An 8,884-nucleotide genomic window follows, 5' to 3' on the forward strand; every position below is an offset into this window, starting at 1 on the left:
TACTTTTTAATAGAGTTGAAAAAACTTTCAACCCAACGTTGAAGAATTTGAGTAGGCTCTGTATACAAGAATCTTAGTAAGGACAATATATATGTTCATTATGTACTAAATATGATAATTTTAAATATACAACGTGATGAATTGGTAAGAATGAAACTTTAATAGATCTAGTATAAAAACCTACCTCCTCCTATATCTACTAACTTCATCACCTTTCTGCAGTATTTACTACGGTAGAACTCCAAGACTTGGTCGTAAAGATCATCATACCCGACTTCCCCCTCCACCTTCAAACTCTCTTTGTTTCCTACATGTTCATGAAAAAGTAATAAAAAATGGATAATAAGTATATACATTATACAATATAAAAATTTAATGGTGAAAAACAAAATACACATACCTATTAAAAACACTTTATTATATTGGTGGCCTTGTTTTGATGAGTGGCATCTAAATTGATTAAGAATATATGCCGAATCATTTTGTCTTTCATAAAACAAAGGGGATAAGCAAAGAGTGATAGACAAAAAAATATAAAAAAATATGTTAAATTATTAAAAAGATGCATTTAAACATCTTTTATTTTATTTTTAAATTCAAATTTTCATTTTAGACAGTGTTTAAAAACCAGACCGAATCAGCCGGTTCAACCGGTTGGACCAGGAATCGGAGATAAATCTGGTTTGGTCAAACTTTCAAAATCGTTAATGGGTCAAAATCGGAGTAAAACAAAAACAAAAACGGATTGAACCTTCCAAAACCATTCGAACCAAATAACCGGAGCCGATTATTATAAATTCGTACGGTTCAAAAAAAAAACATCAAATTGATAATTTAAAAAAAAAAATATAAATAGGCTCTGTATACTTGTTTTCGAAACTATTTCACGTCACACTTTTTAATAGAGTTGAAAAAACTTTCAACCCAACGTTGAAGAATTTGAGTAGGCTCTGTATACAAGAATCTTAGTAAGGACAATATATATGTTCATTATGTACTAAATATGATAATTTTAAATATACAACGTGATGAATTGGTAAGAATGAAACTTTAATAGATCTAGTATAAAAACCTACCTCCTCCTATATCTACTAACTTCATCACCTTTCTGCAGTATTTACTACGGTAGAACTCCAAGACTTGGTCGTAAAGATCATCATACCCGACTTCCCCCTCCACCTTCAAACTCTCTTTGTTTCCTACATGTTCATGAAAAAGTAATAAAAAATGGATAATAAGTATATACATTATACAATATAAAAATTTAATGGTGAAAAACAAAATACACATACCTATTAAAAACACTTTATTATATTGGTGGCCTTGTTTTGATGAGTGGCATCTAAATTGATTAAGAATATATGCCGAATCATTTTGTCTTTCATAAAACAAAGGGGATAAGCAAAGAGTGATAGACAAAAAAATATAAAAAAATCTTTTAAATTATTAAAAAGATGCATTTAAACATCTTTTATTTTATTTTTAAATTCAAATTTTCATTTTAGACAGTGTTTTATAAACCAGACCGAATCAGCCGGTTCAACCGGTTGGACCTGGAATCGGAGATAAATCTGGTATGGTCAACCTTTCAAAATCGTTAATGGGTCAAAATCGGAGTAAAACAAAAAAAAACGGATTGAACCTTCCAAAACAATTCGAACCAAATAATCGGAGCCGATTATTATAAAATCGTACTGTTCAAAAAAAATTCATCAAATTGGTAATTTAAAAAAAAAAATTATAAATAGGCTCTGTATACTTGTTTTCGAAACTATTTCACGTCACACTTTTTAATAGAGTTGAAAAAACTTTCAACCCAACCTTGAAGAATTTGAATAGGCTCTGTATACAAGAAGCTTAGTAAGGACAATATATATGTTCATTATATACTAAATATGATAATTTTAAATATACAACGTGATGAATTGGTAAGAATGAAACTTTAATAGATCTAGTATAAAAACCTACCTCCTCCTATATCTACTAACTTCATCACCTTTCTGCAGTATTTACTACGGTAGAACTCCAAGACTTGGTCGTAAAGATCATCATACCCGACTTCCCCCTCCACCTTCAAACTCTCTTTGTTTCCTACATGTTCATGAAAAAGTAATAAAAAATGGATAATAAGTATATACATTATAAAATATAAAAATTTAATGGTGAAAAACAAAATACACATACCTATTAAAAACACTTTATTATATTGGTGGCCTTGTTTTGATGAGTGGCATCTAAATTGATTAAGAATATATGCAGAATCATTTTGTCTTTCATAAAACAAAGGGGATAAGCAAAGAGTGATAGACAAAAAAATATAAAAAATATTTTAAATTATTAAAAAGATGCATTTAAACATCTTTTATTTTATTTTTAAATTCAAATTTTCATTTTAGACAGTGTTTTAAAAACCAGACCGAATCAACCGGTTCAACCGGTTGGACCAGGAATCGGAGATAAATCTGGTTTGGTCAAACTTTCAAAATCGTTAATGGGTCAAAATCGGAGTAAAACAAAAACAAAAACGGATTGAACCTTCCAAAACCATTCGAACCAAATAACCGGAGCCGATTATTATAAATTCGTACGGTTCAAAAAAAAAACATCAAATTGATAATTTAAAAAAAAAATTATAAATAGGCTCTGTATACGTGTTTTCGAAACTATTTCACGTCATACTTTTTAATAGAGTTGAAAAAACTTTCAACCCAACGTTGAAGAATTTGAGTAGGCTCTGTATACAAGAATCTTAGTAAGGACAATATATATGTTCATTATGTACTAAATATGATAATTTTAAATATACAACGTGATGAATTGGTAAGAATGAAACTTTAATAGATCTAGTATAAAAACCTACCTCTCCTATATCTACTAACTTCATCACCTTTCTGCAGTATTTACTACGGTAGAACTCCAAGACTTGGTCGTAAAGATCATCATACCCGACTTCCCCCTCCACCTTCAAACTCTCTTTGTTTCCTACATGTTCATGAAAAAGTAATAAAAAATGGATAATAAGTATATACATTATACAATATAAAAATTTAATGGTGAAAAACAAAATACACATACCTATTAAAAACACTTTATTATATTGGTGGCCTTGTTTTGATGAGTGGCATCTAAATTGATTAAGAATATATGCCGAATCATTTTGTCTTTCATAAAACAAAGGGGATAAGCAAAGAGTGATAGACAAAAAAATATAAAAAAATATGTTAAATTATTAAAAAGATGCATTTAAACATCTTTTATTTTATTTTTAAATTCAAATTTTCATTTTAGACAGTGTTTTAAAAACCAGACCGAATCAGCCGGTTCAACCGGTTGGACCAGGAATCGGAGATAAATCTGGTTTGGTCAAACTTTCAAAATCGTTAATGGGTCAAAATCGGAGTAAAACAAAAACAAAAACGGATTGAACCTTCCAAAACCATTCGAACCAAATAACCGGAGCCGATTATTATAAATTCGTACGGTTCAAAAAAAAAACATCAAATTGATAATTTAAAAAAAAAATATAAATAGGCTCTGTATACTTGTTTTCGAAACTATTTCACGTCACACTTTTTAATAGAGTTGAAAAAACTTTCAACCCAACGTTGAAGAATTTGAGTAGGCTCTGTATACAAGAATCTTAGTAAGGACAATATATATGTTCATTATGTACTAAATATGATAATTTTAAATATACAACGTGATGAATTGGTAAGAATGAAACTTTAATAGATCTAGTATAAAAACCTACCTCCTCCTATATCTACTAACTTCATCACCTTTCTGCAGTATTTACTACGGTAGAACTCCAAGACTTGGTCGTAAAGATCATCATACCCGACTTCCCCCTCCACCTTCAAACTCTCTTTGTTTCCTACATGTTCATGAAAAAGTAATAAAAAATGGATAATAAGTATATACATTATACAATATAAAAATTTAATGGTGAAAAACAAAATACACATACCTATTAAAAACACTTTATTATATTGGTGGCCTTGTTTTGATGAGTGGCATCTAAATTGATTAAGAATATATGCCGAATCATTTTGTCTTTCATAAAACAAAGGGGATAAGCAAAGAGTGATAGACAAAAAAATATAAAAAAATCTTTTAAATTATTAAAAAGATGCATTTAAACATCTTTTATTTTATTTTTAAATTCAAATTTTCATTTTAGACAGTGTTTTATAAACCAGACCGAATCAGCCGGTTCAACCGGTTGGACCTGGAATCGGAGATAAATCTGGTATGGTCAACCTTTCAAAATCGTTAATGGGTCAAAATCGGAGTAAAACAAAAAAAACGGATTGAACCTTCCAAAACAATTCGAACCAAATAATCGGAGCCGATTATTATAAAATCGTACTGTTCAAAAAAAATTCATCAAATTGGTAATTTAAAAAAAAAAATTATAAATAGGCTCTGTATACTTGTTTTCGAAACTATTTCACGTCACACTTTTTAATAGAGTTGAAAAAACTTTCAACCCAACCTTGAAGAATTTGAATAGGCTCTGTATACAAGAAGCTTAGTAAGGACAATATATATGTTCATTATGTACTAAATATGATAATTTTAAATATACAACGTGATGAATTGGTAAGAATGAAACTTTAATAGATCTAGTATAAAAACCTACCTCCTCCTATATCTACTAACTTCATCACCTTTCTGCAGTATTTACTACGGTAGAACTCCAAGACTTGGTCGTAAAGATCATCATACCCGACTTCCCCCTCCACCTTCAAACTCTCTTTGTTTCCTACATGTTCATGAAAAAGTAATAAAAAATGGATAATAAGTATATACATTATAAAATATAAAAATTTAATGGTGAAAAACAAAATACACATACCTATTAAAAACACTTTATTATATTGGTGGCCTTGTTTTGATGAGTGGCATCTAAATTGATTAAGAATATATGCAGAATCATTTTGTCTTTCATAAAACAAAGGGGATAAGCAAAGAGTGATAGACAAAAAAATATAAAAAAATATTTTAAATTATTAAAAAGATGCATTTAAACATCTTTTATTTTATTTTTAAATTCAAATTTTCATTTTAGACAGTGTTTTAAAAACCAGACCGAATCAACCGGTTCAACCGGTTGGACCAGGAATCGGAGATAAATCTGGTTTGGTCAAACTTTCAAAATCGTTAATGGGTCAAAATCGGAGTAAAACAAAAAAAAACGGATTGAACCTTCCAAAACCATTCGAACCAAATAACCGGAGCCGATTATTATAAATCGTACGGTTCAAAAAAAAAACATCAAATTGATAATTTAAAAAAAAAATTATAAATAGGCTCTGTATACTTGTTTTCGAAACTATTTCACGTCACACTTTTTAATAGAGTTGAAAAAACTTTCAACCCAACGTTGAAGAATTTGAGTAGGCTCTGTATACAAGAATCTTAGTAAGGACAATATATATGTTCATTATGTACTAAATATGATAATTTTAAATATACAACGTGATGAATTGGTAAGAATGAAACTTTAATAGATCTAGTATAAAAACCTACCTCCTCCTATATCTACTAACTTCATCACCTTTCTGCAGTATTTACTACGGTAGAACTCCAAGACTTGGTCGTAAAAGATCATCATACCCGACTTCCCCCTCCACCTTCAAACTCTCTTTGTTTCCTACATGTTCATGAAAAAGTAATAAAAAATGGATAATAAGTATATACATTATACAATATAAAAATTTAATGGTGAAAAACAAAATACACATACCTATTAAAAACACTTTATTATATTGGTGGCCTTGTTTTGATGAGTGGCATCTAAATTGATTAAGAATATATGCCGAATCATTTTGTCTTTCATAAAACAAAGGGGATAAGCAAAGAGTGATAGACAAAAAAATATAAAAAAATATGTTAAATTATTAAAAAGATGCATTTAAACATCTTTTATTTTATTTTTAAATTCAAATTTTCATTTTAGACAGTGTTTTAAAAACCAGACCGAATCAGCCGGTTCAACCGGTTGGACCAGGAATCGGAGATAAAATGGTTTGGTCAAACTTTCAAAATCGTTAATGGGTCAAAATCGGAGTAAAACAAAAACAAAAACGGATTGAACCTTCCAAAACCATTCGAACCAAATAACCGGAGCCGATTATAATAAATTCGTACGGTTCAAAAAAAAAACATCAAATTGATAATTTAAAAAAAAAATTATAAATAGGCTCTGTATACTTGTTTTCGAAACTATTTCACGTCACACTTTTTAATAGAGTTGAAAAAACTTTCAACCCAACGTTGAAGAATTTGAGTAGGCTCTGTATACAAGAATCTTAGTAAGGACAATATATATGTTCATTATGTACTAAATATGATAATTTTAAATATACAACGTGATGAATTGGTAAGAATGAAACTTTAATAGATCTAGTATAAAAAACCTACCTCCTCCTATATCTACTAACTTCATCACCTTTCTGCAGTATTTACTACGGTAGAACTCCAAGACTTGGTCGTAAAGATCATCATACCCGACTTCCCCCTCCCTTCAAACTCTCTTTGTTTCCTACATGTTCATGAAAAAGTAATAAAAAATGGATAATAAGTATATACATTATACAATATAAAAATTTAATGGTGAAAAACAAAATACACATACCTATTAAAAACACTTTATTATATTGGTGGCCTTGTTTTGATGAGTGGCATCTAAATTGATTAAGAATATATGCCGAATCATTTGGTCTTTCATAAAACAAAGGGATAAGCAAAGAGTGATAGACAAAAAAATATAAAAAAATATGTTAAATTATTAAAAAGATGCATTTAAACATCTTTTATTTTATTTTTAAATTCAAATTTTCATTTTAGACAGTGTTTTAAAAAACCAGACCGAATCAGCCGGTTCAACCGGTTGGACCAGGAATCGGAGATAAATCTGGTTTGGTCAAACTTTCAAAATCGTTAATGGGTCAAAATCGGAGTAAAACAAAAACAAAAACGGATTGAACCTTCCAAAACCATTCGAACCAAATAACCGGAGCCGATTATAATAAATTCGTACGGTTCAAAAAAAAAACATCAAATTGATAATTTAAAAAAAAAATTATAAATAGGCTCTGTATACTTGTTTTCGAAACTATTTCACGTCACACTTTTTAATAGAGTTGAAAAAACTTTCAACCCAACGTTGAAGAATTTGAGTAGGCTCTGTATACAAGAATCTTAGTAAGGACAATATATATGTTCATTATGTACTAAATATGATAATTTTAAATATACAACGTGATGAATTGGTAAGAATGAAACTTTAATAGATCTAGTATAAAAAACCTACCTCCTCCTATATCTACTAACTTCATCACCTTTCTGCAGTATTTACTACGGTAGAACTCCAAGACTTGGTCGTAAAGATCATCATACCCGACTTCCCCCTCCACCTTCAAACTCTCTTTGTTTCCTACATGTTCATGAAAAAGTAATAAAAAATGGATAATAAGTATATACATTATACAATATAAAAATTTAATGGTGAAAAACAAAATACACATACCTATTAAAAACACTTTATTATATTGGTGGCCTTGTTTTGATGAGTGGCATCTAAATTGATTAAGAATATATGCCGAATCATTTTGTCTTTCATAAAACAAAGGGGATAAGCAAAGAGTGATAGACAAAAAAAATATAAAAAATCTTTTAAATTATTAAAAAGATGCATTTAAACATCTTTTATTTTATTTTTAAATTCAAATTTCATTTTAGACAGTGTTTTATAAAACCAGACCGAATCAGCCGGTTCAACCGGTTGGACCCGAATCGGAGATAAATCTGGTATGGTCAACCTTTCAAAATCGTTAATGGGTCAAAATCGGAGTAAAACAAAAAAAAAAAAAACGGATTGAACCTTCCAAAACAATTCGAACCAAATAATCGGAGCCGATTATTATAAAATCGTACTGTTCAAAAAAAATTCATCAATTGGTAATTTAAAAAAAAAAATATAAATAGGCTCTGTATACTTGTTTTCGAAACTATTTCACGTCACACTTTTTAATAGAGTTGAAAAAACTTTCAACCCAACCTTGAAGAATTTGAATAGGCTCTGTATACAAGAAGCTTAGTAAGGACAATATATATGTTCATTATGTACTAAATATGATAATTTTAAATATACAACGTGATGAATTGGTAAGAATGAAACTTTAATAGATCTAGTATAAAAACCTACCTCCTCCTATATCTACTAACTTCATCACCTTTCTGCAGTATTTACTACGGTAGAACTCCAAGACTTGGTCGTAAAGATCATCATACCCGACTTCCCCCTCCACCTTCAAACTCTCTTTGTTTCCTACATGTTCATGAAAAAGTAATTAAAAATGGATAATAAGTATATACATTATAAAAATAAAAATTTAATGGTGAAAAAAAAAAATACACATACCTATTAAAAACACTTTATTATATTGGTGGCCTTGTTTTGATGAGTGGCATCTAAATTGATTAAGAATATATGCAGAATCATTTTGTCTTTCATAAAACAAAGGGGATAAGCAAAGAGTGATAGACAAAAAAATATAAAAAATATTTTAAATATTAAAAAGATGCATTTAAACATCTTTTATTTTATTTTTAAATTCAAATTTTCATTTTAGACAGTGTTTTAAAAACCAGACCGAATCAACCGGTTCAACGGTTGGACCAGGAATCGGAGATAAATCTGGTTTGGTCAAACTTTCAAAATCGTTAATGGGTCAAAATCGGAGTAAAACAAAAACAAAAACGGATTGAACCTTCCAAAACCATTCGAACCAAATAACCGGAGCCGATTATTTAAAATCGTACGGTTCAAAAAAAAACATCAAATTGATAATTTAAAAAAAAAAATTATAAATAGGCT

The 8,884-nt window shown here is 29.2% G+C and overlaps 1 long non-coding RNA gene across 3 annotated transcripts; it reads right to left on the minus strand.

Moving 5' to 3' along the window:
• Window positions 1-636: 636 nt before the first annotated feature.
• On the minus strand, window positions 637-7,593 carry LOC127112601 (uncharacterized). 3 transcript variants are annotated; one of them, XR_007798824.1, is made up of 3 exons: window positions 7,315-7,593; window positions 2,714-2,856; window positions 637-1,821 (listed from the first exon to the last, which is right to left on the minus strand). It is a non-coding gene; the product is annotated as an uncharacterized LOC127112601 (long non-coding RNA). The 3 variants fall into 3 exon arrangements; XR_007798825.1 differs by lacking the exon at window positions 7,315-7,593 and adding an exon at window positions 6,423-6,524; XR_007798826.1 differs by lacking the exon at window positions 7,315-7,593 and adding an exon at window positions 4,639-5,164.
• Window positions 7,594-8,884: the final 1,291 nt, after the last annotated feature.

Source organism: Lathyrus oleraceus, unplaced genomic scaffold (assembly GCF_024323335.1).
Source record: "Lathyrus oleraceus cultivar Zhongwan6 unplaced genomic scaffold, CAAS_Psat_ZW6_1.0 chrUn0171, whole genome shotgun sequence".
NCBI classification, from domain to species: domain Eukaryota; kingdom Viridiplantae; phylum Streptophyta; class Magnoliopsida; order Fabales; family Fabaceae; genus Lathyrus; species Lathyrus oleraceus.